This window comes from Halichoerus grypus, chromosome 8, assembly GCF_964656455.1.
Source record: "Halichoerus grypus chromosome 8, mHalGry1.hap1.1, whole genome shotgun sequence".
NCBI classification, from domain to species: Eukaryota; Metazoa; Chordata; class Mammalia; order Carnivora; family Phocidae; genus Halichoerus; species Halichoerus grypus.
In genome coordinates, this window is record NC_135719.1 from 139,698,352 (window position 1) to 139,706,949 (window position 8,598).

An 8,598-nucleotide genomic window follows, 5' to 3' on the forward strand; every position below is an offset into this window, starting at 1 on the left:
AGTTGGTTAAACGACTGCCTTCGGCTCAGGTCATGGTCCCAGGGTCCTGGGATCGAGTCCCACATTGGGCTCCCTGCTCAGCAAAGAGCCTGCTTCTCCCTCCGACCCTCTCCCCTCTCATGCTGTATCTCTCTCTCTCTCAAATAAATAAATAAAATCTTTAAAAAAAAAAAAAAGAAGAAATTGCTTGAGGACATACTCAAGCAAAACAAAAGACATGGGATCCAGAAAGAATTGGAATCAATCCAGGAGAATAGTGAAAGGTGAATCCTGGGATGACAAGTGGGCAGCAAGCCTGGAGGGTGAGCAGTCCAGACTAGAAAAGGATCACAGAGGACTCCTGCTGGAAAAAAAATAAATAAATAAGAAAGAGGGGCGCCTGGGTGGCTCAGTCGTTGAGCATCTGCCTTCGGCTCAGGTCATGATCCCAGGGCCCTGGGACTGAGCCCCGCATCGGGCTCCCTGCTCCGCAGGAAGCCTGCTTCTCCCTCTCCCACTCCCCCTGCTTGTGTTCCCTCTCTCGCTGTGTCTCTCTCTGTCAAATAAATAAATAAAATCTTTAAAAAAAATTTTAAAAAAATAAGAAAGAAACCCCATGAAGTATAAAGTATGACTGAGCAAGCAGAAAGCCTGCAGATAATAGAGGCACACTATTCTTATCTTTTATAATAAACGGCAAACAAACTAATGTGTATGGACACATAGGTATATAGGTCTATATACAGATAGAGAGCTAGATTGATACCTAATAGCCTGATAGCTGGATAGATATAATCTCCTACTCGTTCTGTTTCTCTGGTTGAACTCTGATATAGTCATAATAATGTAAATGCCATTTATTGGTTTCCACCATTTAAACTGAACTTACTGACAAAACGTAGTTTGGCAAATCAAGAAATAGAGGAATTAGCATATTTTGTAAGGTTATGGGGTGGAGGGGTAATCACTGGAAGAACACAGACATGGTCAAAAGACAATGCCCCACGACGTGGATGGAACTGGAGGGTGTTATGCGGAGCGAAATAAGTCAAACAGAGAAAGACATGTATCATATGACCTCACTGATATGAGGAATTCTTAATCTCAGGAAACAAACTGAGGGTTGCTGGAGTGGGGGGTGGGAGGGATGGGGTGGCTGGGTGATGGACATTGGGGAGGGTATGTACTATGGTAAGTGCTGTGAATTGTACAGGACTGTTGAATCACAGATCTGTATTTCTGAAACAAATAATACATTATATGTTAAAAAAAAGAAGAAGAAGAAGAAGATAGTAGGAGGGGAAGAATGAAGGGGGGGAAATCGGAAGGGGAGATGAACCATGAGAGATGATGGACTCTGAAAAACAAACTGAGGGTTCTAGAGGGGAGGGGGTGGGAGGATGGGTTAGCCTGGTGATGGGTATTAAAGAGGGCACATTCTGCATGGAGTACTGGGTGTTAAACGCAAACAATGAATCATGGAACACTACATCAAAAACTAATGATGTAATGTATGGTGATTAACATAACATAAAAAAAAAAAAAAAAGACGATGCCCCTGGAGAAGGGGGCTATGACAAGAACTGACTGAGCCTGGAACTGTAGCTTTTCATCATCAGAGTTTCAGTACTACTTTGTTACCGCATGCTTGTGGATCTCCAAATAAAAGAAAGTGAACATTTGGGCAGCTTTCAAAAAGTATACATTCTCCTCCCCACTGGAGACAATATGTATTAGTAAAGACTAGGAACCCTGTGGTTACATTTCCCCCATTCTTATGCTTATGGTCATTGTTATCTGTGTTACTTTTCATTTTTTTTTTTTAATAACTGTGTTACTTTAAAAAGTTACTTAGCCTCTGTAACCCTCAGTTTCCTTGGCTGAAAAATGGGGATAATCATGCTATTTATCTGACACAGTATATGAGAGTGTGTGTATAGACACTTTCCCTTTCCCTTACTTAAAGTAGCTTACTATACACCCTGTTATGCCTTATATTTTTGAGCCTGACTGTATATCTTGGAGCTCCTTCCTTGGAGCTGTCCTATTCTTTCATAGCGCCTGCCTTTTATTCCATCGCGTGGGTCCACCATACTTTATATAACCAGTCACTGCTGATAAGACAGTCCTTTCCAGTCTTTTTCTATTACAAAGAGTTTTCCTGTCCATATGTCATTTCATATCATTTCACATATGTAAATATAGCTGTAAGATTCATTTCTGAGAGTGCAGCTGCTCAGTTAAAGGAAACGTACTCTTAGAATTTTATTATTATCCAGCTGCCCATCACAGCTGTTGTGGAAATGCACACTCAAGCCCAGCATAAGCGCCGGGTTCTCCGCACCCTTACCAACCAAGTGCTGTCATGTTGCGGGAAGGATCATATTGTCATTGCATTTGCACTTCTCTTATTACATTCTTCCCTTTTTTCTAAACTGTCATAGATTTTGCCCATTTTTTTCTGGACTATTGGGTCTTTTTTTCTTACTGATTTATAAGCATTTTTATATGTTAAGGGAATTAGCCCTTTGTCTGTAAGGTTAAATTACAAAAACTTCCCCCATCTGTCCTTTGTCTTTTGGCTTCTTTTTATGGAGATGTGATTTTTTTTTTCTTGTAGTTAAATAAGTGGATTTTCTTGTTTATCTTTGGTAATTCATGGTTTCATTTTTTTAAATGTAACTTCTTTGATTCATCTGGAAATCATTTTGGTATAATCTCTGCAGTAGAGATCCAACTTTTTTTTTTTTTCCAGATGGCTACTCAGTTGTCCCAACACCATTTACTGAAAAATCCTTTTTTTCTCCACTGTCTTGAAAAGAAGACTTTCATTTAATTGCTGTGTGTATTTGGGTCTGTGTCTGGGTTCTCTAGTCTGCTCCTTTGAATTGTTGATTCACCCATTTACCAGTAGTTCATTATTATTACTGCAGAACACATTCTTATTTTTAGTAGTTAGTGCCCTTTCATTAATCTTCTCTTTTCAGAATTCTCCTGGTAATTGTTACTTCTTTGTTCATCCACATGACTTCCAGAATCAGTTTGTCCAAACAAAAAACAAAAACAAAAATACCCTGTTGCAGTCAGATCAACTGAAGGAGAGTTGACACTACACAGATGTTAAAATTTCCTATCTAAATGTGGCAATGCCTTTACATTTCTTTAAGTCTCTTTTTTGTTCTCTCCATGGTTTTTTACAATTTTCTTCATATGGATTCTTCATGTTTCATGCTAAGTCTATTCCTTTCTTTTCATCTTTTTCAAACCTCTGCAACGGGATCATTTCTTCCATTGCTACTTCTGTTTGTTGCTTGAATATAAAGTTCTATTTCTGTGCTCTTTGTCTTGGTGACCTTTCTGAATTGTCCCACCACTTGGCCTTTTAGTTGATTCCTGGGGTCTGCAAATATTGGTTTAATCACCTTCATTTGTTTTTTCTTATATTTATTATTTAAATTCAATTAATTAACATATAATGTATTATTAGTTTCAGAGGTAGAGGTCAGGGATTCATCAGTCTTATATAATACCCAAGGCTCATTCCATCACCCAGTTACCTCCTCCCCCCTCCCCACCCCCTTCCCTCCAGCAACCCTCAGTTTGTTTCCTATGATTACTCTCCTTCTTTTTGAAATGTTTATTGTTTACCATTTATTTCTACTTCAGTCTAATTGCAATGGCCCATACCTCCAGAACAAAGATAACTATGATGGATTCATCCTTATCTCACTCCTGGTTTCAATGGGAGTGCTTCTAGTGCTTCTTCATCAAGCATGATGTATCTGTTAGCCTTCTGCAGCTTGTGGTTATTTGATTCTACAGTTGCTGATCTGTTAACATCATTCAGTTTGGAAAGGCTCTGTTTATCTCAGTTCATTACATCCTCGCCTACTGATTTTATTTTATTATTTTTAAGTTTTTAGTTAAATTCAGTTAGTTAACATACAGTGTAATACTAGTTTCAGGTGTACAAATAGTGATTCAACACTTCCATACAATACCTGGTGCTCATCACAGCAAGTGCATTCCTTAATCCCCATCTCCTATTTCACCCCCCCACCCACCGCCCCTCCCATAGCCATTAGTTTGTTCTCTATAGTTATAGTTAAAAGAGTCCATTTCTTGGGGCACCTGGGTGGCTCAGTCAGTTAAGTGTCCGACTCTTTTGGCTCCGGTCATGATCTCAGGACCGTGGAATTGAACCCCATGCTGGGCTCCTTGCTCTGCCCGCTGAATCTCTGCTGGAGATTCTCTCTCCCTCTCCTTCTGCTCCTCCCCCTGCTCTCTCTCTAAAATAAATAAATAAATCTTTTTTTTTTTTCTTTTTAAAGAGTCTGTTTCTTCCTTTGCCTCTCTTTTTTTTCCCCCTTGGCTTGTTTTAGTTCTTAAATTCCACATATGAGTGAAATCATATGGTATTTGTCTTTCTCTGACTGACTTATTTCACTTAGCATTATACTCTTTAGCTCCAACCATGTCACTGCAAATGGCAAGATTTCATTCTTTTTTATAGCTAAGTAATATTACATTGTGTGTGTGGGGGTGTGTGTGTGTGTGTGGTGTGTGGTATACACACACACACACACCCACACACACCACATCTTTATTCATTCATCAGTCAATGGGCACTTAGGCTGTTTCCATAATTTTTGCCCACTGATTTTAAATCCACACTCTTAGAGAGGGAAAGGGCTTGATGGAGAGTCAGCAGCTATGTGGGATGATGGTGGTATATAAGACTTCTGAGAGAGACCACTGAGATCAGGACCTGAGCCGAAACCAAGAGTCAGACACTTAACCGACCAAGCCACCCAGAAGCCCTAAACTGAATGAATTTTACAGATGGGGCAGGACTCCTTGGCTTCTGGAGTCGATATTCAGACTACAACAAGATGACTATTAGGAAATTTACTGGAGAAATATATTTCTAGTAATTTCTAGACCTTCTCAATCAATTAATCTTCAGTTCTTAAAAAGAAGAACTTAAAAGTAGGTGAAAAAGAGATCATCTACAAAGAAATAATTAGAAAAACACTGACTTTTCTTCATGATAATTAAGGCCAGGAGGCAATGGAAAAAATACCTTCAAAGTGCTAAGAAAAATAACTACCCAGAAAACCTATCTTTCAAAGATGAGAGTGAAATAGTCATTTACAGATAAAAACAGAGAGCACTTATAGGTGACCCTTGAGCAACATGGGTTTGAACTGCACAGGTCCATTTATATGGGGACTTTTTTTATACAGGACAGTATCATAAATGTATTTTCTCTTCCTTACAGTTTTCTTAACAACATTTTCTTTTCTCAAGCTTTATCTAGCTTACTAAGAATACAGTATGTAATACATAAAACATACAAAATGTATGTTATTCAACTGTTTATGTTTTCTGTAAGGCATCCACTCCAACAGTAGGCTATTAGTAGTTAAGTTGTGGGGGAAGTTATACACAAACTTCCAACCGTGCAAGGGATCAGTGCCCCTAATCCCTGCATTGTTCGTGGGCCAACTGTACTATCAGGAGTTTCACACTAAGGGAACTTCTGAAGTTTGCACTTCAAGAAAGAAAAGGACCCTGGGAAGACGATCAGAAGTACAAGAAGGAATGATATAAAGAGAAGTCAGTAAAGAAAATAGATAGCGTTCTTAGATGCAACTAACTCTGGCTGATTTTGAAATAGGAGTCAACTGAAAGGATATCGTTCGCCCTACATAATTGCTGGAAAGGCTCACAGGAGCCAAGATCAGAGCCAAATATCAAGCCATAGAAAAATCCATGAACACATAGCTGCAGCTGCAACCCAAACCACTGGCCACCTACTGCTTATCACACAACCTCCACTGGAACTGGACACTGGGTACTGCCTCTGAAACTGGAAGTTACTGAGATTCTCCACTGCCTCTGTTCTTATCAGCACAGGCTCCAGATTCAAAGTCCATGTGGATGTGCCTGACTGATCAAGCCTAGGCCATATGCATGGGACCAAGTTGAAGGCTGAGATACCAACTACATGGGATTTGGGGTTCCATTTCACACCAAGACTCCTATGTAAGGACATCCCAAAACATAGGAATAGGGGGGTCTGGGCAACACAATATATTTGATTTCTACTACAGGCAGATACTTTAAAAATAGTATCAGAGCATTATGGGAAAAAGTAAAAACCAACAGGATAAGACCATAACTAAGGCAGATTGTTTTATTTAAGATTTTTTAAATAACTAAGATTGTAGTGAGTAGGCAGTAGATATAATCCAAGCAAAAGATCTTATTGGAAAAATCACAGCTGAAGGTCCTCTGAAAGTGAAAGACCGTAGGCAGACATCCACAGAGTGGAGAAGTTCCAGGGCAAATCCTTCTGTTTGTGCCAAAGTCTTATGCCTCCAAGAAAAGCAGGGGTAAATTATCTGTGGAAGAGCACAGGAATATCAGCCAAGTAACAGCTGATCATCCCATCACAAGTCACTGCTTGGCCCAGCTTTCAATTCCCCCTCTCTAAGGTCTTCAAATCAATACAGTACCTGGGGGCTCCCAACAAGAGCACAGGCCCAGGAATGTACCTGGAATTTGGAAGTCGATATGAAGCCAGTGATATGGAACAGGTGGGCAGGTTGGGGGTGGGCACCAGAAATACAAACAAAGCAGCATGTTGAAGTCAGGCAAGAAGGAGGCTGGAAGAATATGGTTATTAAAGGCGCCAAGGTTGTTTTAAAAGGTGAGGAGCAAGCACAGAACTACAGGTGGTGAGCAGCAGGTATGGCAGGACATGGACGAGTAGGCAGATGTAGTACAAAGCTTAAGAAATTAACAGAAATTGAGAAAAGTTAGAGGTGGGGGCAAGCATTGTCACATACCTAGACACCAAAAGGTAATAATGAAAAACAATTCCGTATGGTAAGACATTGACATCTGTATAGTGAGAGAAAGAAAAAAGAACTCTTTACATCTCTGCTTAATTTTCAAAATTTTTCATAATCACTTTATTCATTCAAGAAGTATTTATCAAATTATGTGCAGACTGGAATGACATACTGCATTCATGGAATTTATGATCCAGTGGAGGAGAAAGACAAAAATTAGTAAATGATTGAATAAATTAACAAGAGATCATGAGTAGTAGTGTGCTGTGATAGAGAATAAGGGTGTAATGGGGTATGTTCTATTGAGGGAATGTCTCTTGAGATGACACCTAAACTAAAAGATGAGAGGAGGCCTTCATGTGAAGAGTTGTGCACTTACGGGGGTGGGATTGAGGGCAGAGGGAACAGCATGTGAACTCCTGATGGTTCTTCCCATCATACGATCCTACATATCAACGTGGTAATAAGGACATGTGTAATGAGTACATAGAAGAAGCACAGAACTAGTCTTGTTGGCATAGGGAAGGTTTCCTAGAATTCTCAAATGTTGTGTTTTCATTTCTAAGAAAATGCTGAAAAACTAACAGGGTCATTTTCTGTATCATTTGGATGACCCTATATAACTGAACACTGTATACAATTCTATTGCCCAAGTATGTGTTCATGATCTATAACTTTCCTTATAGTTCCAAGACTGAATAGAAAGAACAAGTCATGGTAATCTCTTCTCCTTCCAACCCCCAGTTTTAATTTTTGTTACATTAACCAAAAGCACTGGAGATAGCCCATCATCTGAGTATCTTTTCCTGGTTCCTCCTCACCTCTCTGTCCTCTTCATATCGGAGAACCTCAGGGCTCAGTCCCTGGTACTCCTCTCTGTCTACACTCTTTCCCTTGATGAACCTATTCAGGTCCTTAGCTTTAAATATCACATGTATGCCAATGACTCCAGAATTTACATTTCCAGCCTAGACCTTGTCTCCAAACCTCTAACTGGTATATAGTCAGCTGCCCACTTCAATTTCTATTCAGATGACTCACATTTCAAATTTGACATGACAAAAATTGCAGTCTTCATGCTGTCCTACAAATCTTCTCCTCCTGGCATTGCCCCACACACACCCTGATCTCAGCACCTACCAGCAGCATAGGTCAAACGCTCGGGAGTCATTCTTGACTCTCCTCTCTCCTTTCCATCCTGTGGCCAACTTATCCAGCAGATTGTGCCTCCAAAGTTGATCTCAGCTCTCTACACTCGTTTCCACTTACAGTGCCATCACCCTACCCAAAGCTATCACCATCTCTCAGCTAGATTACTACATCAGTTTCCTGATCTTGCTGCTCCCGTTCTAAACCATTCTCCATCTAGGAACAATGGTTATGTTTTAAAAACCTAAATCAACTGCTTCCCACTGTACTTTGGATAAAATAAGAATTCCTAACCATGGCCAATGAGGCCATTTATTATGATCTGATCCCACCTGTATTTTGAACTTCTCCACCTATGTTTCATGCCACTTTTTTTTGGAATGATTTATCTTTTTTTTATTAACATATAATGTATTCTTTATTTCAGGGGTACAGGTCTGTGATTCATCAGTCTTACACAATTCACAGCACTCACCATAGCCCATACCCTCTCCAATGTCCATCACCCAGCCACTCCATCCCTCCCACCCCCCCTCCACTCCAGCAACCGTTTCCTGAGATTAAGAGTCTCTTATGGTTTCATCTTGTTTCATTTTTTCCTCTCTTCCCC